The 14,414-nt window shown below is 41.8% G+C and overlaps 1 protein-coding gene and 1 long non-coding RNA gene across 2 annotated transcripts in view; one reads left to right on the top strand and one right to left on the bottom strand.

The window, feature by feature from the left end:
• The window catches only part of grik2 (glutamate receptor, ionotropic, kainate 2), a 346,902-nt gene that overhangs the window by 201,419 nt on the left and 131,069 nt on the right, over nucleotides 1-14,414 (bottom strand). The gene's annotated exons all lie outside the window — the stretch shown is intronic.
• LOC308406310 lies at nucleotides 9,813-11,145 on the top strand. The gene is made up of 2 exons (XR_013973509.1): nucleotides 9,813-10,268; nucleotides 10,815-11,145. It is a non-coding gene; the product is annotated as an uncharacterized lncRNA (long non-coding RNA).

Genomic DNA, 14,414 nt, shown 5'->3' with positions numbered 1-14,414 from the left:
CTAAGAGAGTTTAAGTTGTGTTAAAGAATGAAAGTGTTTATATCAAAGACTGACTTTCAAGCTAAAACCTATTTTTGTAACACATATTGTTCAATAAGTTTTCAATAAATTGCAGCATGTATTTTAATTTTTTTCTAAATAATAAAAATCTCAAATTTTGCACAGAAATGTACACTGATAGAAAAGCACATCTGTTGGAAAAACAAAGAAAAATATGTGTGTGCATATGTGTATGGCTGGGCCTGGGCTTGTTGAGCCTTGGCCCCTGTGGTACCTGGCCATGGAGTGGCGGGCCAAGTGCCTCCCTATTGCTCCCAGGTAGACGCTGCTGCCCCTAATACTGTTCTGTCGTGCTCGTTGACCCACTCCCTTGGTGATACGGGGTGGCTTATCGGATGTCGCTGAGATGTGTGGCCTCAGGTACTCTTGGGGAGCTGTGGATAGCCTGGATCTCCTTGATGACACCTCCCCCCTCTGAGAGTGTGGACGCTTCATCTCTGCTCTCTAAATGCTTTGCTTCTTTTATTGATTTTTACCGATTTTTATGCTGATTTTTTCCCTTTTTTCCGTATGAGCTTACCTGCGATAGCTTCTGGACACTTATAGATCATTAGGACTAAAGTGTTCTTAACAGAAACAGCAACGTTTTTATAGTTACCTTATCCTCAGCGCTCCGTGTGTCTGTGGCCTAGACACAGCTGAAGCCTGATTACAGCGTCTGGGCACCGAGCAGCCTCAATAGCCTAGAAAGGTGCTAACCGCTAGGCTAACTAGCAACAAGATGCCTTCCCTCTCCACAGATGACTACCACAGCCTCCTGCAGAAGATTGCAGCACTGGAGACAAAAATTCATCGCTTAGAAGTAAACGTGGAGGTAAATGGACTGTGTGGAAATGAAACAACCTTGCCTTTGACTCAAAACAATGGCGATGAGCAAGCTAGTACACAGCTAAGGAGCACAGATAACATGACCAAGAAAGTAGACTCTGTGCATTATTATAAATCCTCAAGTGATAATCCCCCCTTGGACTGTCTTGGTGCAAAACCAAGACATAAATCATGTCTCCTGGAAGGGGGAGGACGTACCACAGGCAGGGCACAGCGAGCTGAAATCTCTGAAACCGACTGGCCTTCACTTCCTACGAGACAGAGAAGCTCTTCTACCCCTGTATACGGGAGGAAACAGGACTGGACAACCGTGAATAGGAAGGTTAACAACAAACCTCCAAAACAACTGAATCTGAAACTGCAGAACAGATTTGCTCCACTATCAAAGGACCCTGGATCTATATCAGACAACCATCCATCTAAAAGTAGCGAAGTAAGGTCTGAAAATCCACGGGGAAAGCTAAAGACTAGGCCTGAAATGCTGATTGTGGGTGACTCTGCCGTAAAGGATGTACAAAGCATGTGCGGTAAGAACACTAAAGTCCTCTGCTTTCCTAACGATATGGTCAACAACCTGAAGGAGAGAATTCTTCAAATTGCAGATGAATATCCAACTGTGACAAACATTGTCCTGCATACAGGGTCAAACGATGTGTCCAAACAACAATTGGAGGTTCTGAAACGGGACTTTATTGGATTATTAAACACTGTAAACTCTCTGAATGCAGCTGTATTCATCAGTGGGCCTGTACCGCCGGTCAGAGGAGGAGACGAGAGATTCAGCAGGCTGTTTACACTGAATAAATGGCTTATATCAGCATGTGCTGACCACTCAGTGCATTTTATCAACAACTTTAATATTTTTTGGGAACGCAGGCATCTGTTTAAAGCAAATGGATTTAATTTTAACAAGTCAGGGGTGAAACTGTTCACCTCCAACTTGTTTTATTCCATACGTCATCCATCTGTGCTTGGTGCCAAGGCTGAGATAAACGAGGAGTTATCTCATAAAGAGGAACAAACAGTACTCCAAGAACAGACAAAGCCCAGCAGAAACCTTGAGGAGGAGCTCCATCTGCCCCCACCCGGGATGAGCCTCAGAAAGGAGAGACATCTGAGGCAAGAAGAGGCAAGAAGAGGGGTCCCTATTTGCCTCCAACTCTCTCAACAACACCAACGACCAGGACCAGGATCTTCCCCAGTCCCCCAAACCCCTGACAGGCCATCACCCCCATCACCCTCCTCCCCCTCCCTTTCTCCCTCCTCCCCACACCTGAAATTCACTGAAGAGATGATGGAGCGGGTCAATGCTGGGCTCAGATCTACCCCCCGGCCCAATCCCTCTTTGTCCCCCATAAACCCCCCACCAGAGCAGCCAAAGGTTCGCCATCGAGCCCCACCCTCAACAGAGCAATCGAAGTCACATTGCCCAGCCTCGCCCCCCTTAGTTCCTCCTTACCACCTTCATGCCCTGTCTCCACAGTCTGATGTGTGATGTGTGGAGGGTCCGGGCTGTGAGGATTATGGCAGTGGTGACTTTTCCCAGGAGAAGCTGGGACCCTGTTTACTAGAAGGTTTTAAAATCTCTGTACTTTTAGGTGACAGGAGACATGTGGCCTGGTCAAAACACAGAGAGCTGCACTCTAAAAGATCTTTAAACATAGTAAACATACCTTGTGTGCCACAGACTGCTCCCAAACACGAGGGGACAAGTAATACCTCTAAAACACTTAAGTTGGATTTATTAAACGTTAGATCTTTAGCTGGGAAAACATTTTTAATTAATGATTTAATCACTGAGCACAGCCTTGATTTTATGTTTTTAACTGAAACTTGGTTGGACCAAAGTAACAGTGGAGCTGTTCTCATCGAGACGACCCCTCCTAACTACAGTTTTATCAGTGAGGCCAGGGTGAGCAGGAGAGGAGGAGGGGTCGCTGTCTTATTTAATGAATCATTTCAATGTAAGCAGCTATCTCCTGGAAGTTTTCAGTCTTTTGAATATGTGGCTTTACAGCTGAAGGCCCCATCCAAAGTTGTGTTTCTTAATGTTTACAGGCCTCCCAAATACTGCACAGACTTTTTTAATGACCTCAGTGAACTGCTGTCTGTGATCTGTGTTGATTTCGACTGTGTAATTATTGTTGGGGATTTTAACATCCATGTGGACAACCCTCAGGACAAAGGGACTAAAGACCTGAGTAACACTCAGCATGTAACAGAGGCCACACATAATAGAGGACACACTCTTGACCTACTGATCTCCAAGGGCCTGAGCATTTCAAAGGTTACTTTGTCTGATGTGGGCGTGTCTGATCATTACTGTGTTTTCTTTGAAAGTAAAATCTCAGCCCACACAAATATATCAACAGCAGTGATCACAAAACGGTGTATAACTGAAGACAGTAGTGAGATCTTTAACCAGGTCTTCCCATTAACACCTGACCTGTCCAAAGGTTCAGTCAATGAGCTCGTCAATAGCTTCAATGCTAACATGTTAAATGTAATGGACACTATTGCCCCCATTAAGGTGAAGGTTATCTCTGGAAGGAAAAATTCTCCATGGAGAAACTCCACACTAGTGAAAAATGAAAAAAGAGAGTGTAGGAAAGCTGAGCGCAGATGGAGAAAAACAAACCTCCAGGTTCATTATGACATCTATAAAGAGAAACTTCACAATTATAATTTACAACTGAGGAATGCAAGGAGGTCCTACTTCTCTGACATCATCACTAAAAACAGCCATAATGCTCGGGTCTTATTTTCTACAGTTGACAGGCTAACAAACCCTCCTGTGCCAGTGGCAGCTGAACTTCATTCAACCATGGCCTGCAATGACTTTGCCAAATTCTTCACAGACAAAATCCAAAAGATTAGACAAGCAGTTGGTACATCAACAGCAGATCCAGGATATGTACTGTGTCCACCAAAAAACTGTTTAAACACCATCAAACAGTTTCACCCGATTAACAGCAAAGACCTGGAGGACATCTTAGGTTAACTGAACTCCTCTTCTTGCTGTTTAGATGTCCTGCCAACAAGTTTTTTCAAAAAGGTCTCAAAGACTTTAGAGTCAGACCTGTTACAGATCGTCAACTTTTCTTTATTATCAGGTGTGTTTCCAGAATCACTAAAAACTGCTGTAATCAAACCTATACTGAAAAAGGACAATCTTGACAAGACACAAATGAAAAACTACAGGCCGATCTCAAATCTCCCATTTTTAAGTAAGATCATTGAAAAAGCAGTTTCTCAACAGCTCAGTTACTTCTTAAAACAGAATAACTGCTATGATGCCTTCCAGTCAGGTTTTAGACAGAACCACAGCACTGAAACCGCTCTGACAAAAGTGTTTAATGACATATGTCTGAACACAGACAGTGGAAAAATGTCAGTCCTAGTTTTACTGGATCTCAGTGCAGCATTTGATACAGTTGACCACAACATATTACTCAAACGACTGGAGAACTGGGTAGGTCTTTCAGGAACTGTACTAAACTGGTTCAAAACATACTTAGAAAACAGGAAATACTTTGTATCAATAGGTAACTTCACATCCGAGCAGACAAGTATCACATGTGGAGTTCCCCAAGGTTCCATCTTGGGACCCCTCTGTTTAACATTTACATGCTCCCACTGGCACAGATTATAAAGAACAACAAAATAAACTACCACAGCTATGCAGATGACACACAAATATATATCACAATGTCACCAGGAGACCGAGGCCCTGTACAGGCTCTTGGTAAATGCATTGAGGAAATTAATGACTGGTTGTGCCACAATTTTCTCCAACTAAACAAAAACAAAACTGAGGTAATAGTCTTTGGCGCCAAAGAAAAACGATTACAGGTCACCAGAGAACTTCAATCTATACATCTAAAAACCACAAACCAGGCGAGAAATTTGGGTGTAGTGATGGATGCAGACCTAAACTTAGAAAAACACATTAAGACAATAACAAAGTCAGCTTACTATCACCTCAAGAATATTTCAAGGATAAAAGATCTGATGTCTCAACAGGACCTGGAAAAACTAGTCCATGCATTCATCTTTAGTAGGCTTGATTACTGTAACAGCATCTTTACAGGTCTACCTAAAAAATCAGTCAGACAACTACAGCTCATTCAGAACTCTGCTGCTCGAGTCCTCACTAAGACCAAAAAAGTGGACCACATCAGTCCAGCTCTGAGGTCCTTACACTGGCTGCCTGTCCGTCAGAGGATAGACTTTAAAGTTCTGATGCTGGTCTATAAAGCTCTGAATGGTTTAGGACCAAAATACATCAATGACCTCCTTACCCAGTATGAACCTTCCAGATCCCTCAGGTGATCTGGATCCGGTCTTTTATCAGTTCCCAGAGTCAGAACCAGACACGGAGAAGCTGCATTCAGCTTTTATGCTCCTTATATCTGGAACAAACTCCCAGAAAGCCTCAGATCAGCTGAAACACTCAGTTTATTTAAATCCAGGTTGAAGACTCACCTGTTCTCAGCTGCATTTGAATAAAGCACCAAATCCACACTTTTAAGCTTAAATTTCAAAACTTACACTAACTACTGATCTTATCTATTTCTGATTTTATCTGTTTTGATTTTATATACTGTTTTGTTTGTTTGTTAATTAATTAAGCTTAAATTTCAAAACTTACATTAACTACTGATTTTATCTACTGTTCTGATTTTATCTGTTTTGATTTTATATACTGTTTTGTTTGTTTGTTTGTTTGTTAAGTGGGTTTAGAGCTCTGGGTAGCTCCCCAACTGGGTCTAGACTGGGTCTAGAGAGTATTTTAAATTCAGGGAATTTAAAATAGAAAGTAGCTCGTCCACAGAAGGACTGGTAGCTCCCCTTACGATAAAGGTTCAGATTGTGCGAACAGGTGTGAAATGTGTGTATTTAGTTTGTTTGTTTGTTTGCTTGTTTTAATCAATTTTAAATCATGCTTTTTATTTGTTTTTGTTTCTAATGTCTCTGTAAAGCACTTTGAATCACCTTGTTTTTGAATTGTGCTATACAAATAAATTTGCCTTGCCTTGCCTTGCCTTGATGTACCTCTGTCTGACTCCGGCTGCTCCGGCCTCATTATCGAGTACATTTCGTGTCAAAGACACACTCACACTCTCTCTCGCTCACACCACAAGAAGATTGTTGATTTATGTATCTGTGCATATTTTAATGTTCCAGTTTGTTTTTTCTGGTGCAGCAGTCATTGATACATCATATATTTCTATTTGTACAATATCCTTTTATATCCTGTTTGTGTTTATATAACACAAGTAGAACAGGAGCCTTCAGAGAATTTATAGAGTTGATCTTGGAAAAGCAAAATGTGTTTGGCACAACAGTGCATTCAGGTCATAATTCTTATATATCATTAGTATATAATAATAATCTTTTTCTTGAAATGACAACATGACAGAGAAGTCACCCAAACAATACTTCAAAAACAAATAGATCAGCTGAGTGTCTCTTTAAATGCCATCTGAAACTGCAGGTGACTGCTGAAATGCTCATAATGCTGATGTAGAAACTGCACAAATGGAAGACCCGATTACATTATTTGAAATAATGTGTTTGCAGATAATTGTGTTGATAACAGACTAGTGCTATAAACATTGCAGTAAAGTTTGTAGCAGCCTGTAGCCCAAAATGATGAATGTGACAGTCTTTATAGTCCACAGTGTTATTTTCCTGTTCCACATAATAACATGTTATTACTAATTTAGTTTCCCTTATATTGGAGCTCTGAGCTCAATCACTTTGCATCACTCTGACAATGACGGTGTCTCAGGTATTCTGCAGCCCAAAAGGTTAACCATGTTGCACTTGGTAATTCTATTGTTTGAAAACTTGTTTGGTGATATATTCTGGAAACTGAAATAATAACAGTTTATTCAAAAGTTTGATATTTAAACTTGTTATTAAATGTTTTTAATAGCAAAAGAATGTTTATTTTTTTGTTACTCATTTTTTCAGCTTAATGTTAATTTCACAGTGTAGTGGCTAAAGCATAACAATAAAAAGACTGCATTCATAAAGCACTCCTATACTCTTATTTACCACTTAGCACTTAATATTACACATTCACCGATTCCCACACAGCCCTGCACAAAGGGGCAGTCACTGGGTTTAACAGTATTGTGTAAGAACACACCAATGTGCAAACTGGAAGAAGACCCCGGTAACCCACCAACATCCCAACTGGTGGGTGTTGACCAGTGCTAAAGGTCTTCTTTCAGATACTTGATGAACTGACGCCCAGTACACATTAAATATTTTGAACTTTGAATCATGTAGAGCTTATCTTCTGTCCAGAGAAGAACTAAAATATGAAACTGGATTTTCTTTTCTTTGTGTCTCAAGCCAAATTAACATACTATCTCAAGAAGCAGAGATAAACTAACACTCCCAAGGGTTTATTTCCTCACTTTTTAAAAGCTTGACAGATAATTCCAAAGCCATCTCTTATTTTGAAGGGTAAAGATAATTGCTATGTTTCAACACTATTGTCACATGACATGACTGCTTCAAATGGAAGATAAACAGTAGTAAGAGTAATAAATAAACAAGAAAACGTAATGAATGAACTGCACAGACACAATTTCATGATGAATCATACTGGCAACTGGCACATTTGAGCTAAGTAGCCCATCAGAGAATTCTGACCTTAAAACCATTAAACATCATGCAAAGTTTAACAGTACATCAAATCTAGTTTTTTTTTTTTTTACTTTTCTTTTGCTCAGCTAAAGGAAGACAAACATATGCTCACCCACTAAAATCTAATTCTTTATAAATAAGTACAATACAACATGACTCACTTTTTCATCAAATTGTGAAAACTGTGAAACTTCAGATACTGCTGTGGGATTAATATCCACATTTAGTAAGATCTGAGAGAAGGAAGTACACTTGATCTCAGAGTCTTTGAAAACCAAACAGCAAACTTGGTACAGGAATTAAAAAAAAAAAATCTCTTACAGTCCCAGATAGGCTGGTCAGACAAAGAAAGGTCCGTGTCCATTGTTAGCCTACGTCAAAGAGCTGACCAATAAAGACAAAACATTCCATGTTTTATGCACTGTTTGCATGCGAAAAGACAAGTCTCATACTAGGCTCATTCAAAGGATGAAATCCAACATTTCTCTTAACAGGGTAGCTGTGGTTCAGGAGGTAGAGACTGAAGAAGAAGAACGCTTCTCCCACTGAAAACACTACGACCAGATGATCAGAATCAACCTTTTGGGACTCAGGAGGTAGAGTTTGGTTTGTGTTACATGGACTGTTATCTCGCGGGTGGGGAAGGAGCCAGAGCTGGTGTGTGAGATTGGGAAATGCCAACTACATATAGTCAGCCTTCGAGCTCGGGCTCTGGAACCAGTTTTCTGGAGATGGGTTGGAACCCGTTCCACCGTAAGCCTGGAGAATGCTCCACCCAGGGACTTTATTGTTCTGCTGGGGGACTTCAACGCTCACGTGGGCAATGACAGTGTCACCTGGAGGGGTGTGAATCTGAGCCCCATCTGAAACCAAGTAGTTTTTTGTTGTTGGACTAACCACAGTTTGTCCATTACAAAGGTTTCATAAGTGCACATGGTGCCAGGACAACTTAGGTCCAGGTCCAGTTTTGTTATTGTATCATCAGACTACGCTCGGGTAAACACAGTTACTAAGCTGTCATCTTATCATCACCTGAGGGTGAGTTGGATCAAGAGACAGGAGAAGATGCTGAACAGACTGGCAGACCCAATCTTACAGAGAGGGTGAACTGGGAATGTCTGGCCAAAATTCCCCCATAGCTCTGTAAAAAACTTACTGGCTCTGGCTTGATTGCAGTTGTTGCTGCTAAGGGTGGCCCAACCAGTTATTAGGTTTAGAGGACAGTCACTTTTTCCCTGTTTGGATTTTTACCCATTAATCATAAACACCCATTAATCATTCATTTAAAAACTACATTTTCTTTTCACTTGCTTTAGCTTTGTCTCATATTTAATTTGTTTAATAACCTGAAACATTTATGTGTAAAAACCATAAAAAATAGGAAATCATGTTGAACATTCACACAGATTTGTGCCGTCAAAATGTTACATGTTGGCTGCTTCTTAGTGGGTTTCCTGGGTTTCTTTTCTGTGTGTGTGTGTGTGTGTGTGTGTGTGTGTGTGTGTGTGTGTGTGTGTGTGTGTGTGTGTGTGTTTAAATAAAATACATTCTGTACAGTAAATGTAAGGAGGTTCACTGCCACACTGTCCTGGAGTTCATCACGCATGTTCGAGTGGAGCTCAGATTATATGAACATGTCTGATGTCTGGATCTTACTTTAAATAATATCTGTCAAAAAGAAAACGGCTTTCCATCACAGCCTCATTTAAATGTGCCCATATCTGTAGCATATTTATGGTAATATGACAATAAAAGAGATTCAGCAGCACTGATGTGACTCTGAATACAAAGCAGCAGCAACAAACAAACAGATGACCTTGATGGCTCAAAGGTCATCCTGTTTGCACAGATGACAAGCCTAACTTCTGATAAAGAAATAAATGCAGTAATTACAGACATGCCCAAGTATTTTTTGAACCACTTTGAAAATTGCAGGCCACACAGTGAATCAGACAGCAGCTAAGGCAATTAACACGGAGAGATACTATGGTAATGAGGCGATGGTGCTTGTAAGGTCACTCACGTTGTGCATGTTAAGCCACAACTCAGGGCAGCGTTTCTTTGCCACTTGATTAATTGAAGGTGACATAAAGGTAAGAGGTGCAGAGTTAATTTATCTGATTTGTCCTACACTGACAGTTGCTAAATAATACAATCTTTATGAGTTTATTTAATCATCTTCCTGATCTGAGGCATTGTGTCGATCTTTTCAAGAAAATGCCACAAACCTTGTTCTTGTTTGATGGACTGAAAATGTAACCCAGTGTTAAAAACGGGATTAAAAGTATAAATATTCATACTCTCACGATGGGAATAAATATTGATAAAAACAAAATTAATTATAATAAATACTGATAAAAAGCATGTAAACATAAGTTTAATATGTACATATGTATATGTGGTATATAGATGGTGTGGGGGCAGGACTTAGTCCTTTAGAGTGTGTTTGTCAGATCCACTGAGCGACCAATCATTGGCCGGTCTGACCCTCCCCCCAGTCTGTGCGCTGCTGAGACACCTGTGCGTGCCTTCGTGTGCCAGTAAGATACGCCAGAGACACAGACGGTGAAAGAGCAGTTTACCCGTGCGGCGAAGAAGCTAGCTGGATAGTGAAAGTCCTTTTTTCGGCGAGAATAATAAGAGTGATACTGTATTCCAGAGGCCGTGAGCCAACGTGAGCACTGTGAAGCCCCGTGTAGCATTTGTTGCTTTGCATGGTAAGTCCCAGGCAGTACACGTGCGCTAGCATAGCATGCTACTTGCCGCTAGCTCCGATGCTAACTTTTGTTAGCCATTTTGCAATGAAAGTGCCTTTTCTGAGGCTAAAGCAATTAGCACTGAGTCTGCTGCACTGCATACGAGATGTTCTTTAAAGGTTTATGTCACATTACTGTGGTATTGATGTATAATGTATGGTTTTGTGCGACGTTATGTTAGCACATGTTCACTTTTCTCATGGTGCTAATTATAGTTCTGCACAATTAAGTATTAGCAACGTGAAATTAAGTGCCTTCACCTGCACTTAGCTGAAACTTGATAAGTCTCAAGCCAATGTGTATTTTTAATGCACTGCTGAGCTATTTTGTATTGTTTTAAATGTGTGTTTCCTATGCACTTTTTCCCTTTGAAATGAGAATAATTTGTTGTACAACATAGAATATTTTGAAGAAAATTTAGAAGCACTACAAGCAACCAGTAGTAATAATAAGTTACAGGCATGATAGCTTAAATGTTGAACTACTGTGTTCTGGCCTGGTCCCCAGGTCAGGTTTTTTCCTTTGCTTATTTGGATTGGATTGGTTTTGAGGACCTGAGAAGAATCGAGGATCCCTTTTCCAGTACTGGATGGCGAGCCCAGCCCAAAGAGCCGGATGAACTGGTAGATTGTAACCCGACTGGTTACAAACACACTGAGTGACTACTGAACATTGAAAGACTGAAATTGACTTTTAAAAAAAAGACACAAAAGACAATATATCCTTAGGTCGACCATTTGTGGGGTTTATTTTATTTTGTTTTCAAGAAGCGCGCTCTACTTTTGTTAAATGTGCACAACTTTAATAATTGCTAATAAATGCAATTGTGTTTTCTACACCTACTGTGTACAAGTCCTCTGTTGTCATACACCCTTGGCTCCTACGAATCTAGAACCTGTCTGATCTGGTCCATATTTCCCTTCTGTCCGCGTACTGTGGTTAAAGGTAACTATACTGCCCGCACTACATGCAAAGAAGGCAAGAAGTAGCACTAACAGGTCTAGTATTGCACCACCAGTGTTACATAAAAAAAAGTGGCGAGCCAGCCAGGAGCCTAGAGTGTTGTGTGACAACATTGGAATCCTCTTTGACCTTTGATCAAATGCTCACATACTGTGAAAATGGATTTTGTCGAGAAGTATGCCGTTAAAGTACCAAATGCCATTATTGTTAGCGGTGTTACAGATAGAGAGAAAGACAAAGAGGTATTTGAGTTTCTGGAGCAACATGGTACTATTCGTAGAGTACTCGCTGTCGATGATGACTCTTCTGCATTCCACAAAAGCCAGATTGTAGAGTTCGAGTCCGGTGCAGCCGTTGAAATATTAGCACCTAAGCTGCCTTACCTCTTACAGTCCACTGACAATCCAGATGTCAGTTACCGCATTCGAGCCTTAACTGACGTCTATACTAAGACCGTAGGGGGCAGTGTTACTGAGGCTTACATTAGCAACCTGAAGGGTTTAGCCAAGTTAAGTGGGAAGGATTTCGAAGAAGTGTTGCGGGAGGCCCTATCCACAATAGGGAACACCATTGAAGCTGCTGAGACAGCTGAGAGAAACCCTGAAAATGATGCTGCTGATCAGACTTGCCCTGTGGTAGGATCCACACAACTTGGAGCCTCACCTTCAGTCTTAACTGAACTGCCTCACCCTCCTGAACCCATTCAGGGCACATTCCAACGCCCCATGAGACCAAACTTGACACCTCAAATGTTGAGTCCAACTGACCTCAACCCACCAGAGGTTCAGAAAGTAGTAGTCGAGCATGTTGTCAAGAGTGTTGAAAAGACATCACATGCTCACTCTACATTAAGACTCAGAGCTTTCTCTGGCAAGATACCCAGACCTTACAGCGAAGCTGACTATGAAACATGGCGTTCTCATGTTGACTTGTTGATGGAAGATGCTTCTTTGTCCGAGTTGGGAAAAACTCGTAAGATTCTTGAAAGTCTCCTTGCTCCCGCTTCTGATGTCATCCGCCCTCTTGGGCCAGAAGCCACTCCTGCAGACTATCTTAAACTTCTGGATTCAGCTTTTGGCACCGTCGAAGATGGTGAGGAACTGTTTGTACGCTTCATGAACACCCTCCAAGATCATGGTGAAAAGCCCTCTGCTTATCTGCTTCGTTTGCAGGTGGCAGTCAATCACACCGTGCGCAGAGGTGGGCTTGAACCACATGAAGTAAATAAGCAGCTTCTTAAACAGTTTTACAGAGGCTGCTGGGATGATAACTTGCTAACGGAGTTGCAATTGGAGCTAAAGCATAAGGAGCCGCCCACTTATGCAGAGCTATTGCTTCTCCTGCGTACTGCAGAAAACCGACAAGAAGTTAAAAACACGCGAATGAAGAAACACTTTAGCGCCACGAAACCAAAAGCAGTGTCTCATGAACAGACGGTCACTGAAACAAATGCAGATGTTCGCCAAGCACAGTCAGATAGTCTAGAAGAGCTGAAAAAACAAGTTGCCGATCTAAAAAGCCAATTAGCTGCCGTTGTGAAGCCAAAGAAACAAGCAACACTGAAGACAGTTCGAACAAGGAAACCTGAAAATAAAAAACCTGACCATGCCAAACCTGAAGACTCACCTCCACCCAGCCGCCGCAGTACTAGGCCCAAGCCCTGGTATTGCTTCCGCTGTGGGGAAGATGGACATATAGTAGCCACTTGTGAGTCAGAGCCCAATCCTGCCCTTGTAGTTGCAAAACGAAAGGAATTAAGAGTGAGAAGGCAGATATGGGACAGGCAGAATGACCAGCTTTCTTTAAACTAAATTCTGCCTCCGTTGCGGGACAAATGGAGGCTGATGCTTTGTTAACCCGTCCCACCCAGGTTAAACAAAAAGCTTCACCTAAAAAGCGTGCCAGCCTAAAGTCACACACAAGATCAGATTCCTTCGACTTTCCTAAAGGTCTAATTGGTACGAAGAGTACTGCACAAGTGAAAGTTAATGGTCACACAGTGAGTTGTTTGCTAGATACTGGTTCCCAGGTGACTACAGTCCCCGAGTCCTACTATCGTCAGCATTTGTCCTCTCATGAGATTAAGCCATTGTTTGAACTTTTAGAAGTTGAGGGTGCCAACGGTCAGTCTGTGCCTTACTTAGGCTACATTGAACTGCATGTCACTTTCCCAAAGGACTTCCTTGGCATTGAAGCTGAAGTGCCGACACTTGCCTTAGTTGTCCCCGATGTGCGCACAGCTTCTCAGTCCTTAGTGCTAATTGGGACAAACACATTAGATGTACTTTATGAGCTGTACTCTAACACATGCCATGAACTGCAGCTGAACCTGCCATATGGCTATAGGGCAGTTCTAAAAGTTCTTGAGTCACGACACAAACAGTCCAAAGACAGTAGTCTTGGTTTAGTGACGATGCACAACAAAGAGCCACAGTTGATTCCAGCAGGCCAAACTGTTGTTCTAGATGGTGCTGTAGCTGTGTCAGCCGGTAACGGTGAAAAGTCTGTCTTGTTAGAGTATCCACGAATGTCAGCCTTACCTGGTGACATCCTTGTGAAACCTTGTCTCATAGACCTACCTGAACGAGCACCTTACCTTGTACCAGTTATACTCACCAATGAATCCGAACATGATGTGACAATCCCTCTAAATTGTGTCATCGGAGAAGTCAGTGCATATCAAAGAGTTCTATCTCACGAACACTCAGTGAGAACTCCAAGATCCCGAACTGAGCAGAAGTCAAATGTAACATATAACTTTGACTCTTCCCCTATTAGCGCTGAATGGAAGGAGCGCATAACCGAAAAACTAAGCCAAATGCCCGAAGTGTTTGCACAGAATGATCTTGACTTTGGAAAGACGGATCAAGTGAAACACACAATCAGATTGTCAGATGAAACACCGTTCAAGCATAGAGCGCGTCCCATACATCCGAACGACCTGGAGGCAGTCCGTAAGCACCTCAAAGAACTGCAAGAAGCTGGCGTGATCAGGGAATCTACCTCCCCTTTCTCTTCACCCATTGTAGTCGTGCGGAAGAAAAATGGTGAAGTCTGCCTCTGTATCGACTACAGAAAGCTTAACGCGCAGACTATAAAAGATGCTTACGCTCTCCCCAATTTGGAGGAAACGTTTTCCACCTT

This window comes from Rhamphochromis sp. 'chilingali', assembly GCF_963969265.1.
Source record: "Rhamphochromis sp. 'chilingali' genome assembly, chromosome: 11".
NCBI lineage: Eukaryota > Metazoa > Chordata > Actinopteri > Cichliformes > Cichlidae > Rhamphochromis > Rhamphochromis sp. 'chilingali'.
This window is presented reverse-complemented; position numbering and strand designations above follow the sequence as displayed.